Source organism: Balaenoptera acutorostrata, chromosome 18 (assembly GCF_949987535.1).
Source record: "Balaenoptera acutorostrata chromosome 18, mBalAcu1.1, whole genome shotgun sequence".
In the NCBI taxonomy this organism is placed as follows: Eukaryota; Metazoa; Chordata; class Mammalia; order Artiodactyla; family Balaenopteridae; genus Balaenoptera; species Balaenoptera acutorostrata.
In genome coordinates, this window is record NC_080081.1 from 73,606,965 (window position 1) to 73,621,474 (window position 14,510).

The window sequence follows — 14,510 nt, forward strand, 5'->3', positions numbered from 1 at the left end:
AAATGGGTGTTCTGTACTTGATCTGGCAACCCTAATCCAGGCTGCCCAATAAGTGATCTTGTATGGACAAACGGGGGAAACATCTGACATAGGCTGATCAAAGACCACTGTTTCAGGGATCATCAGTTGTTTGCTTCTTCTGAATAGCCAGGAGGTAGAAGACCTCTAACAACTTCACTGGGCCTCTTCTCTGCATTTTAGAAAGTATTCTAAGTACAGAAAATGGCAGGTTTGTGAATAGTGGTGTAAATTAGAAGAGAAAAAAAAAAAACTCATAAAACCCAAAACCAAACCAAACCAAACCAAAAAACCCTTTGGCCTTCAGTCTACTAGATCCAGAGAAGAAATTCTTCCAATCCAGTGACAGTTTATTAAATGTGAAACATACGGCCTCATTCAGAACAGAATTTATAGAATGGGGAGAACAAGGGGCCTTTCTGCTTTGAACCTTTGGAAGAAGTCTCTCTGTGTGTTTTTTTCCAAATTCTTAAAACAAACATTTTCCACATGTAGTTATTGCGCCTGTTAAAAACTTGCTGTTTAATAAATAAATCCATTGTCAGCGCAGAATTCTTGGTCAGCGTTTGCAAAGATGCTGTTTTTGTCCCTTTAGATTCATTATTTTAGTTTATTTTCTTAATATTCCTGGGAGCCATGGGAGAAAGTTCTAGAAGTAAAGGGAGTCTAGCCTCACCCTTTTCCCCCATACTGATCACATTACAATTTTACATGAAAATCTCCTTGGGGAGAAAAAAGGCAAGAGGCCTGAAGGGCTAAGCCAACCTCCTTCCAGGGTCGGGAGGATGGGTCGTGTACCTGGACCACATGCTCGCTGGGTGCTGGTGCCTCTCGTCAACAGGATGGACAGCTGCACCTGAGCATCACATTGTGACAGAACCTCCACCATCATCATCCCACTGGTCACGTGCTTTACTTGTCATTGTCTCCCGCGGGAGTCCTGATTTTCATGCGTGCCTCTCTGCAGTCTGTTCCCCACCCAGAAGCCATAGAGGGCTTTTTGGAAAACGCCATTCCCCTGCTTTAAACCTTCTGATGAGTCCCCAGCCTTCAACAAAATAGCCAAACCCTTTACTGTGGTCTCCAGTGCCCCATGACTCAATCCTCTGACCGTGTTCTCTCCCACCCTCCCCGTCACACTCACTCCACCCCTCCACCCCTGCATCAGCCTTCTTTCGCTCCTCAGGCACACCTAGTTCCACGCCCGCTTAGGGCTCCCTATGAGCTGGTAACTGTGCTTGAAAAATCCTTTCCCTGGGTGTTTGCCTGGCTGCTGTCTTGTTGTCACTCAGGTAACAGCCTAAAAGCTGCCTTTCCAGGCAAATTGTCCAGATCATGAAACCTAAAGCCACCCCTTTCCCCCCATCTCATCACGCTGTTTGATTTTTACCATAGCACTTACTACTATCTGATCATTTTTTGTTTATTTGCTTATTGGCTGTATCCTCCAAGTAGAATGTAAACTCCAGAAAGACGGGGACCCTGTTTCTCCTCTTCAACCCGTATTCCCAGCCCCTAGAACAGCACAGCACAGAGTAAGCCATCAATACCTGTGGACCAACTGAATGAATGACTTGCAGAAACTTTCAAAGGCTCATCTTTTCACCAGGCACCAAATCCTCATGAAGACAAAACACACACAGACTAATGACACTAGCAAATATTTATCCAGGGCTCGCTACCTGCCTAAGCACTTCACATGTATAATTAACTCTCTTAATCCTCACAACAGCCCTGGGAATTCCATCATGTTATTATCCCATGTCACAGGTAAGCGCCTGGGGCACAGGTAGGAAACGTCCTCGCCTGGGACCACATGGGTCAGAGGATGCCTGGATGGACCCAGGCAATCGAACCCCAACTCCAAGCACAATCACTAAGCTGTGCTGCTAACCCCAAATAAAGCCCAAATCCTGGGACATAAAGGGGCCGTGTTTCTGGAAGGTATTCCCTGTGAGGCTTTTGGTTGAATACGTTGGTTTCTTTTATACCGTTTGTTGAGTTCTGGTCCTATTTCAGTGTTAGGAGGAAGCAGAACCAACGTGTGATTTGGCAAGACTTAGGAGGGAGCCAAAGACAGAGGGTGAAGGAGGACCCACAATAGAACCACTGTTGCCCGTGTCTACCCACCCATCCACTGGCCGTTCACCCAACGCCCAATCACTGCCAGGCGCCGTGCCACTCTGGGCACATCTGCCTATCAAGAGGTGGTAAGTACTGCAGAGGCACAGAGCAGGGTCGGGGGTGGGATGCTGAGGACGGCAGAGGACGCTGCTTCATAGGTTCCACATCAGAGACTGCGGAGCGGGATACTCCAGGCAGTGGGACAGCGAGCGGCGAGGGCCCGAGGCGGAACGTGCCTGGTGTGTCCAGAGGACCAGCAGGAGTGGGCCTGAGACGGGGGAGCAGTGGGCAGGGACGGGGTCAGCGAAGGGAGAGGACTTATGGGTGCTGTAAGGTATTAGGATTTTGCTCTGAGTCAACAGGAAGCCATGGTTTGACTTACAGGTTTGGAGAGTCACTCTGGCTGCTCAGACACTGAGTGGCATGTGCGTGAAAGGGGAGGCCATGGCCGTGGTTCTGCCCCCTAGCGGACATCCGACAGTGCCTGGACACACGTTGGGTTGTCACAACTTGGGGAGTCAGGGAGTGTGCTACTGGCATCCGTGAGTATCAGCGGGTATGTTGCCAAGCACCCTGCACTGCACACAAATCCCCACGACGGACAATTATCCAGCCCCAGGTGTCAGTCGTGCCAGGGTCGAGAAATCCGGAGTTAGCGGACTACTGCCATCATCTAGGCAAGAGATATACTCATTAAATAGCAACTGAGCACCTACTGTGCGCCGGGCAATGTTCCAGGAACTGAAGATACAGCGACGAACAACACAGACCAGGTCTGTGCCTTCATGAGTTTACAGTGCAATGACAGCGGAAGCTTAGAAAAGGGTGGAGGTGGCAGAGGGGTGAAAATGGCCGGGTTTTTGTATCTTTTGAAGGTAAAACCAACAGGATTTTCTAAGGATTGGGTAGAATGAAAGAAGAGCCGAAGTTGACCCCAAGGCTTCGTCCTGAGCAGTGAGTACAGAGTTGCTGTTTACTGAGATGAGGACCACGGGGAAGGTGGGAGAAAGTGATTTGGGGGTTGGGCAAATCTGGGGTTTTGTTGTAGACATATTAAGTGGAGATGAGGGAAATTGGAGATTTAATCTGGAGGTTAAAAAAAAAAGAGGTCTAGGGGCTTCCCTGGTGGCACAGTGGTTGGGAATCTGCCTGCTAATGCAGGGGGCACGGGTTCGAGCCCTGGTCTGGGAGGATCCCACATGCCGCGGAGCAGCTAGGCCCGTGAGCCACAACTACTGAGCCTGCGCGTCTGGAGCCTGTGCTCCACAACAAGAGAGGCCGCGGTAGTGAGAGGCCCGCGCACCGCGATGAAGAGTGGCCCCCGCTTGCCAAAACTAGAGAAAGCCCTCTCACAGAAACGAAGACCCAACACAGCCAAATAAATAAATAAATAAATAAATTTTAAAAAAGAGGTCTTTTTTTGTAGGAAAAAAAATTTTAGAAATTGGCAAATGTAGAGAAGAGCACTGAAGAATTCAGTGTACGTGCAAGAGTACATCCAGGAGATCCTTTCCCGCAAGCTGAGCTCTCCTCCCTGAGAGCTCTAACCTCTAACCCTGCAGAGGATGTGGAGAAGTAGGATGAGGTGAGAAGAAAACCAAATGAAGAAAGTGTTCCAAGAGATGAGAGCGACCAGCCATGCCAGGGAAGTGTTCCCATGCCAGGAAGAAAAACTAAATACCACCTCCTCCCCATTTTCCAACGTTATAAATTTTTCCGGTGAAGCATCACAAAACCTGGTCTACTCATCACTGCCTTATCTATTTGTCTCTCCATTTACTCTGATTAGTGATTAAACTGGATGTTGCACAAGATGCAAAAGTGTTTAATACATACTCCCTGTCCTCATGAAGCTTTCCATCTACTAAAGAAAATACAACATCAACGAAAGCTTCTGCCGCATCAAAGAAGGAATTAATCTAGCAGTATTCACCAGGTGTCTGCTATATTCACAGCCCTCTGCTTGTGGTTGAAAATACACAAGAGAAAGGCAAGACAAAGGTTTTCATCTCATGGAATTTACAATCCAGTCGTGGAGATTTAGAGGAGACATAGAGTGGAGAGTGGAGATGCTCTAGGTGTTTGAAGAAGGAGGAAGCTATTCATTATTGAAAGGTCTTCTTACCGTCCTCCAGCCGGAAATGTCTCCCTTCTGCTGTGGTTCACCTATGTATTGGGACTGGGAGTCCCAAGGATCTTGGGGATCAGGTGACAGGACGTGAGTAAATCAGCATGACCATGACAACCTCTGAAAAATGACCCCAATGCTCACTGGCCATAGACTGACAATAGGAGGAGACTTTTCCTAGGAGCTCAGGCTCAGAGCTAACATCCCCTAGGATTGGTGGTGGAAGGGGAATTAGGGCCAACACGAAGCTAAGATATCTTGGTGTCTCTTCCCATTCATTAGCTCCCAGCTGTGATTTCCCCAGAAGTAACCAGATAAAAGAGGTTTTGCATTTGAAATGTGGAGGCTTTGGAAAAATCAATTTCCACACCAATTTCTCTCTCAGGTCTGATATACTAACTCGAAATAGGTTCTCAATTCTGCATACCCCAGCACTATAATGGGAAATTCATGAATTTCTGCATTAATATAACCAAATCCTCGTATTATAAGGAGCAAAGCTTCAGTGCTCACAGGAACTCTTTGTATAAGGGGCAGATGAGCCTCAAAGGACAATCAGGCATTTATTTGTTTTAGCCTCATTTCTAGAGTGTAAGAAAGGCAGTAAAGTGGTGGATTGCTGGGCATGTGTAAGTAGAACATGGTTCAAGTTTTTGCAAAATTTATACACCTCTTTCTAGAAAAGTCTCAGGCAATTCTTAAGATAAATGTGTATGGCTTGAGAAGGGATCAAAGAAACCATCTATTTTCTTTTTTGTACTAATTCCTGAAGTACTCTTCCATGAAGACTCAAGATACCTCAGAAGGAAGATGGAAGGACAAAGTATTTCCAAAAAAATGTCTACTTCCTCAATCTCTCCTCATCTTCTTTTTCAAGTCAGTTTGCTTTACCGACAGTAAGATATTTCAATGATCCGTTCTGTCAACACCTCACCAAAGCCAAGGTAAACATGATCATTTTGTTTTGGTATAAATAAATATGCGAGTAGATTATTTTTTCAAACAGCCAAGGACCATAGAGTTAGAAATCACCTGTAAAGTCTGGAAGGCTTGCAAGGCCATTATCAGGAAAATTCCCTCAAGTCACATTTCTTTAACAAACAGTAAGCAAAAGACCTGGATTTTTCTTTTTCACCGGTATGGAGACATCTTGTGCTTTGAGCTCGGTCCTAAATTGGGAAATACAAAGGGTCAACTGATTGCTTATGAATGTGATTTTTCTTACCTGACATATTTTCCATAAATTAGGACAATGATGCTAGGTTTTTAGATTAAAAGACCCAGTTCAATATGTCTGTCCGCGGAAGAGTACATGAAGCATTTGCTTTGTGCCTCCATTAAGAAGATGACTTACAGGGGCTTCCCTGGTGGCGCAGTGGTTGAGAATCTGCCTGCTAATGCAGGGGACACGGGTTCGAGCCCTGGTCTGGGAGGATCCCACATGCCGCGGAGCAGCTGGGCCCGTGAGCCACAATTGCTGAGCCTGCGCGTCTGGAGCCTGTGCCCCGCGACGGGAGGGGCCGCGATAGTGAAAGGCCCGCGCACCGCGATGAAGAGCGGTCCCCGCACCGCGATGAAGAGTGGCCCCCGCTTGCCGCAACTGGAGAAAGCCCTCGCACGAACCGAAGACCCAACACAGCCAAAAATAAATAAATAAATAAATAAATAAATAAGAAAATCCTTTAAAAAAAAAAAAAAAAAGAAGATGACTTACAATGGGCTGCTGTCAGACGAGGCGTCTGGATTCTGGCTGAGCTGATTTAGACCCCCAGGCTGAAAGCCTTCGAGGACCCTTAGCAAGTCCCTTCCCACCCCCCATCCTCAGAAACAACATGAACAACATGGAGACCCACACATGTACGTTTTGAGGATAATTTCAGGGTTTTCAAGCATCGCCACCCCAGACGTCCAGACCCCAAAACCACATCTGAGCTCTGTGATCCAGGTTACTTACTTGCTCTCTCTAAGGCTCACTCTCCTCCTTCATAAGTGGGCATGTGATAACAATACCTTGATCATCAGTCGACTTTAAAGATTAAATGAGCAGATGTATCTGAAGCTCTCAGCACAATGCCTTGCCCATAATGAAAGCTGGTCATCGTTAGCTGTTATTTTCATGCCTGGGCCATGAGTTTAAGATTCCCTGGTCAAAAAGAATAATATAGGTACTTTATAGTTTATCTGTATCAATTACTTATTTATTTATTTATTTATTTATTTATTATTTATTTATTTATTTATTTTTGGGTGCGTTGGGTCTTCGTTGCTGCGCGCAGGCTTTCTCTAGTTGCAGCGAGCAGGGGCTACTTTTCGTTGCAGTGCGTGGGCTTCTCATTGCGGTGGCTTCTCTTGTTGTGAAGCACCAGCTCTAGGCACACGCAGGCTTCAGTAGTTGTGGCTCATGGGCTTTGTTGTTCCACGGCATGTGGGATCTTCCCAGACCAGAGATCAAACCCGTGTCCCCTACATTGGCAGGCGGATTCTTAACCACTGGGCCACCAGGAAAGTCCCTGTATCGATTTTTAAAAATCTATATGGCAGGTTTTATGGAGTTAACAGTTAAGAGCATTAGTTTACTTTAATGTCCATAGTTTACTTGAAAATAGCTTGACATCGAGAATGGAAACATGAGTTTGTATTATTTGAAGCCTTAACTCTTGGGGCATTGAGTTGCTGTAATAGAAAATTCAGCCTCCGAGAGTGGTCAGCTGGCAATATATCAGAAAGATGTCGGCTCTTCAAATTTCAAGCACCACCTGAGGCTTTGCATATTAAGATAATGCATGTCAGAAATGAGTTTTTATTGGCAAAATGAGAGACTTGTTAGTCTACATGATGAATATCAGAAATAGACTCTCAGTGGTAGAATTAAAGGTATTCAAGTTTGGAAGACTGGGTAAAATACTGTAAAAATGCTCCCCAATGCATGCTGTAGGACCCAGTGCAGCTGGGGTCATGTGCATAGAGATGGCACTGAGGCCAAAGACAGTCCTGTGAGCTGCCATTGGTTAAAATTTCTGGTTGCCTAATGCCAGTTCTAGGGCCCTACCTCTGGAATATTGTTGCTTGTGCCTCAGGGGAAACTTTTAGTCAAGAGATAGAATCCATCAAGCTCACAGTTGTACGAATTGTCCTGGGCCTGCTTTCTAAAGGAATCCTTGTTTAATCAAAGTTCTGTATTTGTGTCCAAATTTGGTCTGAGAATTGCTTTCCTAATAACATGATAATGAGGTCTGAGGGCACAGCTAACTCTCACCCACCTTCAATGTCTCAGTGACGTCATAATCCCAAATTACCCAAGAGTGGTGCTCAGCCCTATTGGATTAAGTCAGTTCACAGTAGCTTTTTTTTTTTTTTTTTTTTTTTTCCCTGTGACCCCACCGCACAGCCTGCAGGATCTTAGTTCCCTGACCAGGGATGGAACCTGGGCCCCCAGCAGTGAAAGCACGGAGTCCTAACCACTGGATCACCAGGGAAGTCCCCACAATAGCTTTAAGATAAGATAGACCTGAATTTGACTCCCAGATGTGCTACTTCCTAGCCCTTTGACCCAGATGTCCTTACCTGTGGGTCATTAAAGGATTAAATAAGCTAAGGCATACAGAGCACGTGCACAGTACCTGACACACAGCGAGAAAGTAATAAAGGCATCATCGTGGTTATGATCAAGTGTTTAGGGATTCTCATTTCTCCTAATTCTAAGTGGCTTTCCAACGTCTTTAGATGTTTATTTTTCACGACAATTTTACACAGAGCTGTAAGTCGAAAGTGCCCACTCTTGGGCTCTTGTGACCGACTTTGCTCAGGTGCTTCTTTTACCTCTTGGAGTCTTTAAGGTCCCCATTGGGATGAATATTCCTTGTGGGCAGCGATCTTGTCTCTTAGTCACTGTTGATGCCCGGCACCTGGACCCAGGCCTGGAATGTGGCAGGGGAATGATAGGGACCTAACTGAACTGTGCATCTTCTCTTATCCCAGCTCAAAACCAGGAGTTCTTTGTTCTCCCTCTGCTTTCCCTGCTCTCATTCCGCCAACCACGCTTCCCGTTTGTTGCTTATTCATAGTGTTACACCTTCCAGCCTCTCAGCCGCCATCGTAGTCCAGGCACCATCTTGCATTTAGACCATTGACATCTTCACCTACTGATTATATCCAGCTTGTTTCCCCTCCCGTGTCTGGCTAGTTCTTTCTTCAAACTGTCTTCTACAAAGCAGCCAGATTATTCCATTAGAACTCTGCACAAATCATCATTCTCTCAAAAAACAAAAACAAAAAACAAAAAAAACCCACTTTCAACAACTCTCTACTGAGAGCATCCAAATCCCACAGGCTGGCTGGCTGGCAACTGGAGTCTCCACGACCTAACCCTTGGACCTTCCTTTCAGGAAATCCTTCACTCCAGTCACAGCGGTTTACTCATTATCTCTGCTGACCCCTGTGTTCACAGACCAGTGTCTCTCAAACATCTCCACCAAAGGCTCCCTAAACTACAGAGGAGGGTGGCTCAAGTACATAGAGGGAGATGTTGCTTTCAAGTCCTGTGTTTTATATAAAAATCTCATATGAATTTTGCATTCCTAGCACATAATATATCCATCCGTGTTTGTATTAATACATAAACATCTTAGATTATAACCACTCTGTAAGATTGGATGAGTCCAATCTCCAGGGTCCAAGAAGATGTGTCCAGGTAAGCCAATGGTTTGTGAATCCTCTAGCTTACCACAAAACACCATTTTCCCCACCATCACAAGCCCACAGTCCGTTCTCCTGGCTTCCCTCCTCCCTACCCTGACTATTTTGGGCAGCAGTCACCGCCTCCTCTGAGATCCTACTCACTGTAGCTTGAACTGTGGACCATCTTTTCATAAAGAATTCTGTTCCCCCAGATAAAAGGTAGGCTCTCGGAGACAAAGACCCTCTGTTACACCAGTGTTTTTCCCCTGGGTGTGGCACAGAGCTCTGAGCAAAAACAGCCCTCAGCAACATCTTCTGTATTCCTCAAATGCTTTAAAGTGTCTCTTTAACGTTTCCATTTTACATTGATTTCTTTCTTTCTTGTCTTTTCTCCTCTTTCTTTCGCATCCCTTCAATGGCATTTCTTTCTCCTTCTCTCCTATTTCGGGTCTGAGTGAACCAAACACTGAGTTATCCCTCAATGGTAGGAGTTTTTCTGATGCTATGCTTTAAAATGCTTCCAACAGAACAATATAAAGAGTGATAAGAGTAACAAAGAATGGCTTATTTGTTTGTTTGTTTGTTTGTTTTTGGCATTTTATCAAAGACAGGCCCTGTGCTCAGAGATTTATTTGACTTGTGTCATGATAACACACCAGTTGAGAATCCCTCACTGAAGTAAAGTGGAACATTTCAGAAAAGTACACAAGCAACTCTCAGCTTCCTGGAGACCCACTTCCTTTCTCTGCCCGGCCTCTCCCATTTCATGTCTCAATAACAGCCCCAACCGAACGGAAGAATGAAGGCAGGGAACTCATGGAAGGAAGGGCTTTGCAACAGAAGGTTAAATTGAAATGAGGTTCAGTCATTAGCTCTGCTTTCTGTGGTCCCCATTAACCCAGGTGATTGAAAGGGCAATGGAAGGATGTGTCAGCTGAATCACAGAATGCTATTGAGGTTTTCTTCCACTCAGTGGGCACGAACTATACACACACACACACACACACACACCCCTTTCCCTCCAGCCCCTCCCCCAGCCTTTTTCAGAGTCTGGAAATAACAAGCCTCATCCAGCCGCATGGCGTCAGTCACGCCAGCCAGCACTCTTTTCATCTGTCACTGGCCGGGGCATCCATAAGTGTAAGTATAATTGGGGTGAGGGAGGGAGGCAGTGTGCCCAGTGGGCGTGGCCTCCTGGCTCCAGGTGAGAATCGACCTTTCCAGACAATGCTGTGGCCATGGTCAGGTTGCCATAGCACTGACGATGAGAACCGAACACATACGCACAGAAGCAAGTAATCACGCACCAAATGTTCATTCTTTTGCTCTCTTGTTGACTGGCTGAGCAGATATTTATTCGTTGGAATTCTGAGAAGGCTTATGTTTCATTATGTTTATGCAGTGGTTTCCAGTCTATTAATAGCATGTCCATTTTTGCAGCAAACTTCCTCAACCATTAAGGCCAATTTCCATTAAAAATTGTTTTCAAAAATTATCCAAAGAGAGACAGAGTTGTTGCTTTTCTATAGATAGAATTTCTGATTTCCTTGAAGCCTATGCTGACATCTTTTAGGCAAGCAGGAGTGTGGCAGTTTGCGGAGCTGCAGGAAATTTTAATACATCTGCTGGTTACAATCTGTACTACCTATCAGCACAGCATCTAAGTGCATAGGCCAGGGTAACAAGAAGAAAGGAGGATAAACTTCTCCTGGGACTCTGGTCTATTTGTGTGCCAAGCCGAATTTTTAATTTGGAGAGCAATTCTGCAGAAATGAACAGAAACTGCTATCTCAACATTTTAATAAGAATAAGCCCCTGAGCCAATGTGCAATCGAGTGCAGTGCTTTCTAGTAATTTCATTTATACAACAGCTCCACAAGCTGTTTCTCTCTCCACATTCAGATAACCCTCGCCTCTAGGGTGACCAGAAAAATGATATTTTAATAATGTGCCACATCTGTGATCAGAAATACTTAATGAAACACTCTCATGATCATATGGGTAACAAGCTTCAAAGAACTCTTTCCCAGATTTAGACAGGACCTCTTTGCTTCTTGTGGTAATTTTTCAATATCGTCTGCAAGGAATCGTTACCCAAAGACACGTGTTTGGCCTGGTCCAGCATTTTTTTCAGCTAGGAGACCTTGCTGGCTCCCACAGAACTTCTGGACCAGTGCTGTCCAATAGAAATATCGACACAACGCAAGCTGCATATGGAATTTAAAATTTTCGAGTCATCACTTTAAGGAACGTAGAAAGAAACAGGCGCAATTAATTCTAATTAATTAATGAATGCATTTTGTTTAACACAACATAGCCACAGGATTATCATTTGGATGTGTAATCAATATAAAAACATTCCTAATGGGATATTTTACATTTTTTATATTACGTCTTCAAAATCTGGTGTGCGTTTTCCATTTACAGCCTATCTCCATTCCGACAAGCCAAGTTCAAGGGCTCCATAGCCACGTGCGGCTATCGCATTGGGTGGTGCAGCTCTAGAGCAAAGAGCTCCTGAAAAGGTAGTCTGCAGCCACTCACATCAGGAACAACCTGAGAATCTTAATAAGAAGGTGAATTCCTGGGCCCTGTTCATGACCTACGAAATCATATCTCTGGGGGTGGCACTGAGGGATTTGCATCTTTTAACAGCTCCGTAGCTGGAGCTTTGCTTACTAAAACTCGAGAACGTCCGTTAGGCTTCCTGTCCCAAATTGGCTCATAGTTCTTCAGATATCACCACCACAACCCTCACTGTTACCGACCAGGGTTCCTGGCCTTCCCCAGTCAATAGAAATTGACTAGAGGCTGGACAAGAAATTCAGGCAAGGCTTTACCGGGGTCCCTGCTGCAGCAGCGGGGAGGGAGAACAAGCAACAGGTTCCCTTGCTTGTTCGTTCCCAGGGTGGGGCAGGCTTGTTTCTTACATGGGGTGAGAGTGAGGTGTGTCCAGGGGTCGGGCCGGAGGGGTGGCTTAGGGGGTTTGCCCACCCCTCAGGTGGTATTGTGTGCAGGGGGCAGGCTCAATACCCTGCTTTTGCTCCAGGCTCTTCAAAAGTGGCAGTTGAGGTTTTTTTTTTGGTCTCTGTATCTTTTGGGTCCAGAATTTGCCCCAACTACACATGCACACAGTTATTTTTAGTCCCATACAGTTTCCTTCTATTTTGTAGCTCGAGGAGAGGTGTGTCCAGGTGCAAGCACTGCAGCACTGCAGCAAAGGGTCCAGGTCCCAGGCCTGTCTCACCACCACACATCATATAAACCAGGAGATACAACCTCACAACCCAGTCTATTCTGCTATTGGCTCACAAGTGTCTCTTGAGCACTGACCATGCTCCAGCACTGTTCTCGGAAACAAACTATAGGGGTATTGCTCTGGGGTATTTATTGCTCTGGGGTAGAGCAATAAACAATAGAGGCAGTGTCCCTGCCCTTTGGAAGCTTACATTCCAGTGGAGGAGACAAACAATAAACCAGGGAAGGGGTAAATAAGTGGTCTGATTTCTGGTGGTGATGAGTGCGGACAAGAAAAGCGGGAAGGCAGGAGGACAGGGGGTGGGGCGGAGGAAGGATGGGCTTCTATGCAGGCGCAGTGCGGTGGTCTTGGGCGCTCTGGGAAGAGATGACCACAGACACTGAATGAAAGGATGGAGGGAGCCCCGGAGCAGTCTGGGAGGAGAGCACTGCATTAGAGCCGGCAGCGCGAGGCCTGTGATAGTCAGTGCACTTGACTTTAAACAACGAAGTGTGTGGGATTTCGTTCTGCAGCAACAGAAAACGAATGCAGTAAGATAACAACAATGAATATAATAAATATAGCAATAATAATCTTCAGCACTTATTATATGCTAAACATATTCAATTGCTTTATCTCATTATTCCTCACAACACCCCGTAAAGCTGGCACTGTTATTAGCCCACTTTAGCACATGCAAAAGCTGAGGCTTAGGAAGACGGCACAGAACTGAGGACGCGACAGAGCAGGGGTCCAGCCGAGGCCGGAACCCTGCAGAGAGTTTGGTCACTGCGCAACGCTGCCTCCTATCAGGGGCGGGTCCCTCATGCAGGAGCTCTGCGCCTGAGAGCCCCTTCTTCACAATGTGGAGGAGGCCTGCTCTACCCGCGTCTTTTCCCCCTGGTGCCTCAGCCCTGCCCGGCCTGCCCAGGCCACAGCCTGCAGAGCCTCCTCTGATGGGCCACCACCTTGCTTCCTCTCCTGCCCTCTGGAGGCCCCATGGCCAGTTTGGCCTCTGGGAGCTAAGGTGTCCCCAGGCTCCACTGGGCGTATTCTGGCCTAGCCCACCCTTAGGGTGACCGACTCTTCTTGGTTTCCCAGGACTGTCCCAGTTTTAAAAACAAAAGCCCCACCTTTTCCAGGAAAGCCCTTGGCTCCAGGCAAACTGGGATGATTTCTCACCCTACCATCCTCTGAACCAACCCAGGCTGAGGTAGGCCCAGGGGCCACTTGCATCCTGCAGCTTGCCGTGACCTTTCCTGTCACCAAGAAGAAAAGAAAGGCGCGGCTAGGATACTGAGCCCTGCACCCGCCCCGAGAGCTGAGAGCAGAAGCAACTCCACTGGGGCAGTTGGCTCCTGCTGGATGGGGTCTTCAGCCTGGACCCTCAGACAGGCCTAGGAAACCATGACCCCGTGAGGACCGTTCCCGTGAATCGAGAGACCTGCTTGCCTTGAGCATCACACACGCAACACATTGATGCAGACATCACTGAGGCCAGACTCCACGTCTCCATCCGCTCTGCTCCCAACAGGAGAAAGCCGGGAGGAGAGTTGGCCCCCGTCCAGCCTCATCCTTCCTGTGATGGTGACCATGATGCAACTCGGCTGGGGGTAAAGGGAACTCATCTACTGCTGGTCACCTCAACTGAGAGCTCAGTCCCAATGAGCTGGCTTCTCTCCGTTGGGTGTCCTAGACTCTTGAGCACACCCTGCTGTCTTCCAAATTGTGCTCTTTTTGTCAAGGGACAGCAGGTGTGACAGTGGTTGGACCACTACGAATCTGTACCTGATATGGGAAATGGCTCAACACACGTACTTTATTAAGTATTACCAGCCAGTGACTCATGAACTCATGCACTTACTTATTCATTTGTTCTACTAATATTCGGGGACCCCTACGATGGGTCTGGCATCATCTTAGGCTCTGACACTGAGTTACAGCACATTTTAAACTGAATGATATGAAGAGTGCTGGGCACAATGCTAGCACATAAAGATACCAACCTAGTTCTCATGGGGTGTGGGTAGGGGGCACACACTCAACAAAAGATTCTTAAGGAAACAAAAGATTCTTAAGGAAGTCTGTTTGTCCATAGGAAGGATTGATTGTTTGTTTTTGCATTTATCCCCAATTTATTTATCTCATTAAAACTGTTAGAAAAAAATCTTAATCTCATACGACTCACGCCTACTGTCCCCTATGATACATCACTGTACAGGACGTTTTTTTGAGTTCCCAAATAGTCTGAGCCATTGGGCGCTTGCTATGTGCCAGCCGCTAAGCTTGGCACAGGAAAAGCAAAATAAATAGGGACATTCAAGA

General features: G+C 46.5%; 1 long non-coding RNA gene across 2 annotated transcripts in view; it reads left to right on the forward strand.

Annotated features, from left to right (window-relative positions):
* Positions 1 to 11,524, forward strand: part of LOC103010102 (uncharacterized) — a 36,334-nt gene extending 24,810 nt beyond the window's left edge. The window contains exons 3-5 of one of the 2 annotated variants that reach the window (XR_009005858.1): positions 2,038 to 2,228; positions 3,018 to 3,096; positions 11,375 to 11,524. This is a non-coding gene — a long non-coding RNA (uncharacterized LOC103010102). Of the gene's footprint in view, positions 1 to 2,037; positions 2,229 to 3,017; positions 3,097 to 7,658; positions 7,827 to 11,374 lie in introns of those variants that run through there. The other variant, XR_009005859.1, reaches the window with a different exon arrangement.
* Positions 11,525 to 14,510: the final 2,986 nt, after the last annotated feature.